The 10935-nt window shown below is 41.3% G+C and overlaps 1 pseudogene; it reads left to right on the top strand.

Annotated features, from left to right (window-relative positions):
- Window positions 1–4913: 4913 nt before the first annotated feature.
- LOC136290074 (hyaluronidase-4-like) lies at window positions 4914–9604 on the top strand (annotated as a pseudogene).
- The last annotated feature ends 1331 nt before the right edge of the window (window positions 9605–10935 follow it).

The raw sequence follows: 10935 nt of genomic DNA, 5'->3' as shown, positions 1-10935 counted from the left end.
TTCTCAAAAGAACCAGCTGAGCACAATTTAAAATGCTATAAGCAGTAAGAGAGGCAGAGGGAGAGCCCAAGCAGTTCTGATGCTTTTAAATGGGTTCCTACATTTTTTCTGAGGCAGCCTGAAGTCAGGTGGCTGGCAATGCTGGACTGTGGTCCTCTGAGCACATGCCCCATCTCCTGCTCTTTGCAGTGTGGGTACTTTGAACTACAGGTGAATGAGCAGTGTGGCAGGAAACCTGGGCATCCTGGCAGCCAGCTGAAGCCAACTGCTGAGCACAGTTTTTAGTCTTGAGGCTGATGTACCCTCAAAGAGCATGAAGCTTCTTGCTGTGCATATGCTGTAATCCATATAATTTGTAATGTGCTATATCCCCTGAAGACAACTGAGTAGCAATGCAGCCTACTCAGGTTGTTTTAGAACTCAGGCCACTGTACTGACTCCATAGTGTAAGCGTGCAAAATATAGCTCCTAGTGTAAAGGCTACCATCTTTGGAAAAGGCAGGTTCTGGAAAACTTCTGGGCTTAAAATAGGTGAGAAATTGTGGCATTGACCACTGAGAACCTTGTAAGGATGGGCATAGGCCAAAAAGACTTTGTGATTATTTCAGTATATGGCAGAAATTGACTCCAGTCACTGGCATCAAGAGCATGAGGAAAGTACAAGCTAAGCATAAGGAGTGCTTCTATGAATGTTTCAGTGGGCCATTAAATCAATCCATCAAACTGCCTTTTCTTAGGACTAAGCATGAGTCTAGTCTCCCAGGCTGGACCACTGCCAGGTATAATTAAGCCCTGCCCTAATTTTGAAATGTGCCTCAGCTGCAAATGCTGCTCAGGTTTTCTAGCACCTTCATCAGGATCAGTGAAGGATTGTACTAAAGGAGTTTGAATCTTGGCCATAATCAGCCACCAGTGTTACTGGATCAGGCAAATAATAGTGAGATGAGGTCCATTTTTATAATCACCCATTTTTATTATCATTATTATTTTCTCAATTTTTATTATCTGTTATGCTGTATCATCTGTCCCCTGCCTTTACTAACACAGCAGAAATACTCTGCAGAATCTCAGTGAGGCAAATCACTAACGCTTGCCTTGATCTAATAAGCCTCCATCCATATGAAGCAAAGTAGAGATAGCAGCAATGCATCCTGCCATACTCTCCTCCCCAAGGCTGCTGCAAGTTCTGTGGCTCTCGAGGTCATCTCCTTTGTCACCAGCCCCCAAGCACATTGCCACCAAATCTGGGTCCAGCACAGACAAGATTTACTGCTGAAAGCATGACTTCCACTGAAAAAAACCTCATTCCATCATCAGACTTGTGAGTGTATCAACTTCAGTTTGCTGATAAGTTAACAAAAGGATTATTTTGTAAAAATCCAGGGATTTTATTGGATCTTTTTGGTTGTGAAAATTCTTCTTTCTAAAAACATTCCTGTCTTTGATAAGAGTATTTGGCAACTGGCTTGCCTGTTGAAACAGCCTGTTTAAGCCCATCAAGGTTGTTCCCTGTCAATACCATATTGTTGTAGAAAGGAGAAAATATCATTGTCTTTATTCATAATTTGTAATTTTTTTCTAATTCCTTGATATGAATACTGTAACATCACTGGAGTAGGTTTTCTGTTACAAGATAGATGATAAAATTTGAAAATGTATTCCTGTGTTCTATCTAGATTAACTGGGGGAGAGAGATACAGGGATACAACTGATGAATGCTTACTCATTTTCTTATCATTTTGCCAGCTATTTTTTCAGCTGTATCTTTTGTTCTGGTTCAAGTACTTCTTTGTGTTGTCATTTCAAAACTGCCTTTTCAAAGCTGATTTTGCTTAGTCTTAGCTAGAGCTGTTTGCTGCCTAGTAAAGACACAGAGTTTCTACTTTCTCTGTACTAGAAATTGCACTCCACTCTGCATTTTCACTGTTAGCTGGACACCAAGATGGGCTTCCTCTGTGTTCCCCTTGCCAAAGGAAAATCTAGTGAGCAGAAAGGGTATTCTGGGTTTTGTCAACTCTGATAGATACAAGTGAAAGAAGTACCAAGCAAAAAGAGCAGAATATTTTTTTAGCAATCCTGCACAACTGAAAGCAAATTTTAACAGTCTAGGGAAAGGGAAAAATATTGAGCAGAGCTTGGGTACATCCCTTCTGCATGTTGCAAACAAGTGACTTCAGAGACTGTTCTCAGATGGAGCATCTATGTGTGTTGTGACTAAATGCATCAAACGGAATAAAATTAAAAATCAGAAGTCAATGATTTGCCATTACACTGAATAAAAAAGAGCAACTATTTCCTCCCTAACAATAGAGCTCCTGTAAATATCTTTCTGTGCTAAGTTCCCCAGGAAAGGTTTCTCTCAGGGAGCGAGGTGGTCTGCCACTCCCTTGCAGTCTTCAGTAGCCTATAATGATATTATTGTGGTTGTTATGCTGTTGTTGTTGCTGCTGATTTTTATTATTATTATTTTCTTCAGTTTGCTGATACTTTGCCGTGTGCCAGCTCAGAGGACTTTGGAGCAGCAAATCAGTATATTCAGCATGAAGTAATTCCTAGGGCTAATTGTACCCCACTCCTGCTTGAGGGGAGACGTGTGGGAGAGCTGAGCCTCCTCCCTTCCCAGTGGTAGGCAGATCCCAGGAAGGGCAGCCTCAGTGACCCCATGAGTTTTGGTGTGATGCCACGAGGTGGCCTAGGGCATGGATGCCTGCCGGTGCACACCGCTGGCATGTTTGATCCAAGAGACAGAGGTCCTGTGTGGGAAGTGCTCCCTGGACTCGGGTGTAAATCACCTGAGGATGTGCTCAGCACACGCAGCGACACCTCCCTGGACCAGTCTGAACAAACATGGGAGCAGAGGGGCCGGATGGTAGTACAGCTCTCATGGGGCAAACTCGCTGCAGTTTAGAATCACAATGTGAAAAACAAGCAATTGTAGGGATTTGCTGCCCTCTGGCAGGATTTTGTTACAGCTCAGATTTTCTGTGAAGTGCAAGAGCAGTGTTCAGCAATAGTGCCCCAGCACAGCAAGGTCTGCATCTTCCATCTGTTTTCCACCAAAGCTGCTGGTCAGCAGCGCTGCAGCCTCCATGGAACCCTCCTGGAAAGCCAGGAGTACATGTTGATTCCAGGCATGGGCTGGTGTAAGGAGCAGGGCTGCTGGGCTGGCAGGAGATCCCTGTCCCTTTTCTCCTCTCTCTGCAGCTGTGGGCCAGCCTGACTCTCTAAAGGTGGCCCTTTTATTGGTTTTCTCCTCAAAAGAGCAAGCTCACCATCTTCCAGCTTCGGCTGTGCAACCTTTTGGTGAGAAATTCAGTTTGGCCTCCTTCTAATGCTGACAAGCCCTGAGTGGCTTTGCCAAGTTTGATTTCTAGTATACACTTTCTGAGAGATGATCAGGCAAATCATGCTAATTTTCTTTAACACCATTTTCTAAAAGGCTCAGTAATGCTGGTATGGCACTTGTAGGTATGTGGGGACTTGAGCCTGAAAACCTGGGCTTGCTATGTACTGTGAGTCTCATGGGGCGAGATTCTCTGACAAAACACGGAATTCTGAAGTGTCTGCCCCATGCTGCAGTGGCCCTGTGTATGGCCTGCCTGGTCAGCAGGAGGAACAGGCACACCTTGTATGCTCTAAAACAATCTGGTGCCTCAGACTGTCAGAAGATTATATCCTAAAAGCATCAAAGGCTTATTAAAAATACCTGGGTTAGTTACCTTGGATGTTGATGGTTTTGCTGAAATTAGGTTATGCTAGGCCTACCCTAAAATAACTAAAAAATGGGGGTTTGGGGAGGACCATAGAAGTACCTCAGGTGTGTAGATATTCCTCACTGTTTTTCTGTTTTGAGAGAAAGGAAGGATAGCATAGCTACACTATTCCCAGCAGTTTTTATGTAACAGCCTGGCTGCCCATATGACACCTGTGATCCTCACCTTCAGTAGGTCACAATCCCAGGAGAGATAAAAAAGTAGGCCAGGACTGAGAAAGGAGAACAACAATAGAACTCAAATACAAATCCATGAGGGTTGATTGTGTGTGTGGGACTGTCCCAGGGTTTTGAATGCAGGGGAGAACTTGGAGTTGATACGACTCTCTCTCTCACATATATGTAGGTTTTGTTGCAGGGACTTGTGATTAATTATGCTGCTGGTAATAGTGGCACAGGCCTTAGCTACAAAGTCCACAGTGCACACTGCAGTGCTGTGCAGAAATATCAGATATGGTCTGGAAGGCACTAGCTGCATGTGATAGCATAGCCAGGCTAATAAATAGCTCAGAACAAGTGTTCATGTATCTGCTTTATTGCTATCAAGGGCTTGAACTTGGATCCCTTTATGGTACTGCACAATGAAAATGAAGTATGTGTGCTTGTTTAGAGCTATTTGGAGTATCTCTGGCTGGCATTGCATAGACACATCAGGGATGCTCATGCAATTGTGAAGATGGTTATAAAAGCCAAGGTTTGATTTTAGAATTTCACTGATTGTTATTGAGAAAGCTTGAATAATAAGGAAATCATGTATTCATCAGGCTTTCCATTACAACAGTCACAGCCACTAAGATATCCTGGGGCCCACTGAAGTGATGGCAACACCCTTAGTGAATTGATGAGAAAAGTACATGCAGTATGCCAGCTTCCAGACTTACACCAATTTACTTGGCTGGGAATTTCTCCCTTTTGTTTGGGTTGGATTGTGTTCACCTTGTTTCTTCAGTGTTAGCATGGCAGATGCCTTAGAATTGACTGATACCAATTCATATATTTATATTTGGAATTAATAATAATAGCTCTTCTGTTATGTTCTACAGACAAATTGGGAGATCTGCCCAATGTTGTCTCTTAAGTTATGTAAGTACTCCCTGGAAATGGATCACAGTTATGCATTGTTCACCTTCCAGCCCCTGAAATGGCTGCACATACCACTCATCTGGAATTCTCTTGCTTTGAAATCAGCCTGAGCACCAGTTTGGGAGAGCAGGCCTTTCAAGACTCCTGGAATGCCTGACAGAATTGTGCTTCCTGAAGTACAATGTACCGAACCTGAAAATATTCTAAATGATTTGAAGCCCCTAGCTAAAGCAAGAGGGCAGGCACATCACAGGAAATCCATGTTAATGGTGGCATGACCTAAAACTTCAGTTTTCAAACTCATCCAGAAAAAAAAGGCATGGCATGAACTGTTACATCCCAGCTGAGGTCTTCACTGAGGGAGCTGTCAAAAACTGGGGACCTCAGTGGGCCTGCAGCTGTGGTGCAAAAGATGCCTACAGAGGAAAGTCTGGGAAACTCATAACTGAAAGGAAAGGGAATATTTCAGCAAATGACATTGAATGTTATCCATTTCCTTTGAAGAAAGTGCAACAACTTAAATGAAGGAAACAATTGCTTTAGGAATGGAAAGCAAACCAAAGGGTCTGTGGGAATGCTACTTATACCCTGACTGTCATAATTACAGTTTCCATGATTAGAACTACACTGGTTCCTGCCCAAAGAGTGAAGTTTTGAGGAACAATGAATTTTCCTGCCTCTAGCATAGCTTTGCAACCCTGTATCTTTCCATTGACATTTAGAAACCCCTTGGAAACAGTCAAAAACATTTTGTACTTTTCTCAGTTTAGGTTGAATGAATCCATAGGGATTTCCTCCATGGCATCCCAAGGTTATGCTTTGCTATATTTGTGTATACCTGTCTAGGCTATAGAAAGGAGCCTTTATTAGTTCTCTCTATTGGAAGTTTTTGCTGGAACAATGTAGGCTGCATTTATCCTTTAACCATCCTTGCAGATGGTGCATCAGGATGGAAAACCTCCTACTTGGGCCAGCCCTGATGGTTCATGCTAATTATCCACATGCTTTAAAGAGCGCAGTGTTCTGAAGAAAAAACATAACCTTTAATACATTTTTTTTTCTTTTTGCTTTAATTCCTAACTAGGCTGTACTCAAGCAAGCATTTGAATGGATTAAAAGGATTTCAGAAATTTGATGTAGTACACAGGAGGCTGTTAATACATTAATCCTCCCTCATGTACTTTCTTCTGCTCAGGTATACAATCACTAATCCCCAGATACCTGCCTTTTTTTTTTTTTCAGAAGGGAAACTGAGGCAGAGATGTTAGCAACTTGTTCTGTGTACATAAGAATGGAAAATTGGAACCAGCAGTCTTTCTGCATGCCTCCACCTCAAAACCCTTTCATTTAATCCCATAATACATATATTGTTCCAGGCCAATGGTGCCCCAGGGCAGAGGAGTACAGCTCACATCATCTGAACACATACAAACACATACATAGCAGTATTTTTGAGGTAAGCCAAAACCCTAGGCCTTTTTGTGTGTGATTCTGGTCATCCTCCTAGAACCTGGATGAGGGCAGTAGACTTCCTGTGAAAAAGCAGAATGATTTGCCTGTGACTGCCCTGGTTCTGTTGTCACCTGTTGATAGTGACTGCACTATCAGCAGACCCCAGTTTCTCTGTTTCAGAGTTTAGCAAGTGAGCTGTATTTGCTTTTCAAGGCTATGTTTGAATTTTCATCCCAGGTACTAAATCTGAAGTTGTCATCCTGTCTGAGAAGGAGCATTACCTCCCTCTTCTATTAGGTCTCACTACTCCCTTACCACTGCATTTCTCACCCACTGCACTAGGGAGTCACTTGCTCACCAATGGCCTTTCAAATTCTGTGCTTATGGCATAGCCATTCACTTGTTGCAGATCCTTAGTCATGGTTCAAATTAAGGATAAATATCCAAGAACCAAATACCTTCTCCTTAAACCTGCTCTATGAGCAGGACAGTGAAAGACATCTCTCTGGAACAAAACTAGAAAGAATGTAAACTTGAAAGAATATCGTAACTGAAATTCTTAAAATTTGCCAAGTGTTGCATTTTCTCTTTCATTTAAGGTTGCAAAATGCTGGTATTTCCCTCCTATAGTGTGGGCCTATTTAGGGTTGCTTTTTCTAGGTTTTTATAAGAATCTTGCTGCTTTCTCCCAGGGAAAGCAGCAAGAACAATGAATGCCTTTGGAATTACAGCTTTCAGACTGGAGAGGTGATACTGAGTAACAGCTGGCCAGAGCCTAACAAGCAACTTGCTAATGTATCAATCTCTGAGGGACCAGCCTTTTCAGAGAAGTGGCTATAATTAATTTGAGTAAGAATGCTCCTTGGAGGTGTTTCGTAAATCAAAAGGTTTCATAAGTAAAAAAATACCAAAATAACAAACATTACAGAAAACAAATGATAAGTCGTGCACAGGTGTCTGAGAAATCTCTTGCACCTTGCTAAGACACCCCCAAAAGCTCTTACTTCCTTTTTTGCTCCTTCTTAAATACTGAATGTTCTAGGAGGGACAACCTGGCTTGCTGCTGATAAGATCACCAAGAGGCTTTGAGTTACACTCTCAGAGCCCAATCCATGTTCTTGGCTGGCGCTGAGCCAATCCTTGCCAGGAGGGTATTGAAGTTTCTGGGTTCTTTACCTTAAGGGGTGACTCTTAAGCTTTTCCCTATATGGAAAACACTTGCTGGGTGTGGGAAATGCATCCCTACAGAGCGGGACTGGAAAACAACTGATTGACATAGCAAAATGGCTCTGTCCTTCCCCTTATCAACAAAAAGAGAACTGAGGCAATATTTTGGGAAATTCTCGTGTAAAAAATCCAACTTTGCTTCTAGTAATTGATGAGTTATCAAATAACTGTGATTAAATTTTTGCATCAAAGTGGATTAAAATGCCTTTCCCCCCCAGTTAATTCACTTCCTTATTACCAATATCTCAGGCAGTACTTAAGTTTGCAACTTCAGTTTAATATCCATTGTAATCTAGATAGCAAACCTTTAGCCAGAATAAAATATAGTTCATAGGGACCAGAATGAAGCCCTAGTCTGAGAGACAGCCACATAACATACCACTGGATCACTTTAGAAAGGCTGTGGAATGCTGAATTAACCTGACAGTGTTAGGTTAATTTTAGGTAAAGATTAGGTAAGAAAGAGTATCTTGTTAGAAAAAGAGTAAAGACAGTTTTACCTAAATCTTAGGTAAAATTAGATAGGTTAACCTATCTTTACTCTTTTCACTGTGGAAAGATCTTTTTAACACTATTAGAGAGAATGCCCTGGGAGCTGCAGACATTGTTATTTGGTATGATATGAATTTAACTTCTTTAGAGGTAAACCTCAGCCTGACTTAAATGCATTGTGTAAGATCCTCATTTTATCCTGTTAATAGAGAGTATCTGACTGCACCTGTGCTGAGTACATGGCACCAGCAGAGCTGACTGCTTAACCAGCCTTTTCTGTCCTCGCAGTCAGGACAACGCGGAACATAGTCAGTTCTTCCCGGCCTAACAAGCCTCTTGTGTGGCTCACAGGCAACCAGTAGTAGGAAGCCAATAGCTAATACCAGGAATTTTGGAAGACTGCTCTTTGGTAGTTATCATCCTGGCCAAATTCCCCCCCAGCTGGGTAAAACACTAGGAAATTAACTAGAGTATAATTAGCACACCAGACAAGGTCTAGTGGTGGTGCTCAGCAATTTGTCAGGTTATGAGAACTGTCCTTGTGCGTGGGCAAGAAAAATAAAGCAAGCTGTTAAGATCAGATGGAGAGGTCTTGTACTGCATATCCGACCTAGCCACGTTAAAAGCAAAGATTGATTTTTGAGGCTCTTCCATGTCCTGGAGTTTTCAGAAGGTCACATATCAAACTGTCATGCAAAAAGACTTTTTCCTGATGTCTGTGTGAAATGGGTGTTCTGGGATGTTTTTCTCCTGGCAGATAGTATGGAAAACCCAGCCAGCATAAGAATGAATGGCTGAAAATAAGTGTTCAGTTGTCCTCAGCAAATTCAGTTCCTTCAGACAATTTTTTAAACATTAGGATGTGGCATCTGTCAGAATCAATATGAATGGAAGGGTGAACTTCCTTCCACCCCAGTCAAGTGACAAAGGCAAGCTTCTGGAGCTTCTCCATCAGCTCTGCACACCCACAGTCTCGCCACTCAACCATGCTGACATCACCTGCTTTTCTAGCATACAACATGGCTTCTTGAAAGATCTACACACTGGGGTTTCCTGGGGAATGAAGTTGCTGAAGTAATTTCCGCCCTAATAGGATTACATGTTCTGTATAAAAAAAAATTGTATGAATCCTTTAAATTAGTGAAATTTATGTTATCCTGGATGAATGAATGAATTAATGCAGCCTCCTTACATATAGCGTATTTTTTAGAATGTAAAAGGAAAAAATAAAGTGGGTAGTCTCATATTAGATAAAATTTCTACCATTTACAGAGCAGAGAAGAGCAAAAATTCATTGATTCTGAATTTGATCCCTACATTAACAATGGCACAGCAGCAGCTGTGGTGAGAAGGAGGCATCTTTGTCAGGACAATGTATCATGTGTGCAAAGAATCTGGAGAGCCTCAACATATCTACACTTAAATTTTAAGACCTTCCAGGTAGATGCCTTGGAGAGCCAAGGATTTATTGTGAGAGGAGAAACACCAAATGATGTTCTGGAAATAATGGCAGAGACATTGCCTGCCACTGCTGTCGGTGCTATGAAGGAACTGACTATGATGAAGTTAAAGTTTTGAGGACCATTCAGGGAGCTCTGCAGTTGCTGTCTTCCCCAGATTTGCAGTTATCTTCCCTAAGTACTGCTTAGCCAAAGGGTCTACTACTGCTTAGTCAAGAGGAAAGGCAGCCTGGATCCAAGGAAAAGTTTCACATACTCCGCAGCTGGGGGCTGAACATGTCGTTGTCGCAAACAAAATCCAAACCCTGAAGCTGTGCCCTGAGGTTTAATGCCCATAAAGCACAGAGGGAGAGTGGAGCACCTTGGAGGCTGAATCAAAAATGCATGGATCTCAAGAACATATCTGGCCCTCAATCCCATTTCTGAGATTAGGCTGTTTAGCAGTCTAGAAGCCTGGTTTCTGCTCAGCTGACAGGTACCACCAGGACATCAGAAGACTGCTGCTTCTGAATAAAAGAGCATGAGGTCACTTTTCTTCTTTGTAAAGAATGAAAGAGTCTACCCATATCATACTGGATGTCACACTGGATAGAACATTCTCCCAGAAAATGAATAATGAAATTCCTAGTTTCTTTTCCATTTGAGTGCATTCAAGTTCATGTTTTTCTCTTTCATGGTCAGTGTGATAAAGGTGTTCATGCTTTGAGTCCTCCACAAGATAAAGAGGAATGAAACAGTCAGGAGCGGAGGAAGAAGAAGTATTAGTATATTAGTATATATACTGAGAGAAGAATGCATATATTCTAGTCCAAAACAAATTACGTCTCTGTGGGTTTTTTTAAAGCCATGACTATTTAAAATAAAATTAATAAGTAGTGCTAGAGGCAGAAGTATTATATATGTCTTTGTATTAGAATATGTGTAGCTGGTTTAAAAATGTAGGAAAAACAGACATCAGTGAGATCTGTGCTGAGTTCCCTGCTTTTTCTTCTGCAGGATCCATGCAAACATTTGCAACATAACATCCAATTTTTTTTTTTATTTTTTATTCAGAACCTTAAAGATCCCATCAGGTTTTGTGAATTTGCACCTCTTAGCAGATTTTCTTTCTTTAAACATATGTTATTATCCTCATTTATCCTCAGTGAGTTATTGCTGTAATAACTATGTTAGAAAAGCAATTGTGCATTGAACAAACATTATGTTAATAGAGCTCCTGATGGCAAGTGAGAAGAGTTTCCATTGTTTTTTCAAACAAAGTTCCATTGTAGAAAGAAATATTTTAGATTCCATTTAGGTTAGGAGAGACTGTGACTAAACCACAGCCAATCAATAAGAAATTAATCAACTTTACAATGATTCATCTTTGAAAGAAAAAACCCAAAACCTAAATTTAGGTCATTTATTTTCAAAAAATAAATGAAGGACATCTACCAAAATTTTTCTGAA

This window comes from Chamaea fasciata, unplaced genomic scaffold (assembly GCF_029207755.1).
Source record: "Chamaea fasciata isolate MVZ Bird 193981 ecotype frontalis unplaced genomic scaffold, bChaFas1.0.hap1 SCAF_5, whole genome shotgun sequence".
Taxonomy (NCBI): domain Eukaryota; kingdom Metazoa; phylum Chordata; class Aves; order Passeriformes; family Sylviidae; genus Chamaea; species Chamaea fasciata.
Note: the sequence above shows the minus strand (reverse complement) of the source record. Positions and strands in the feature narration are given on the sequence as shown.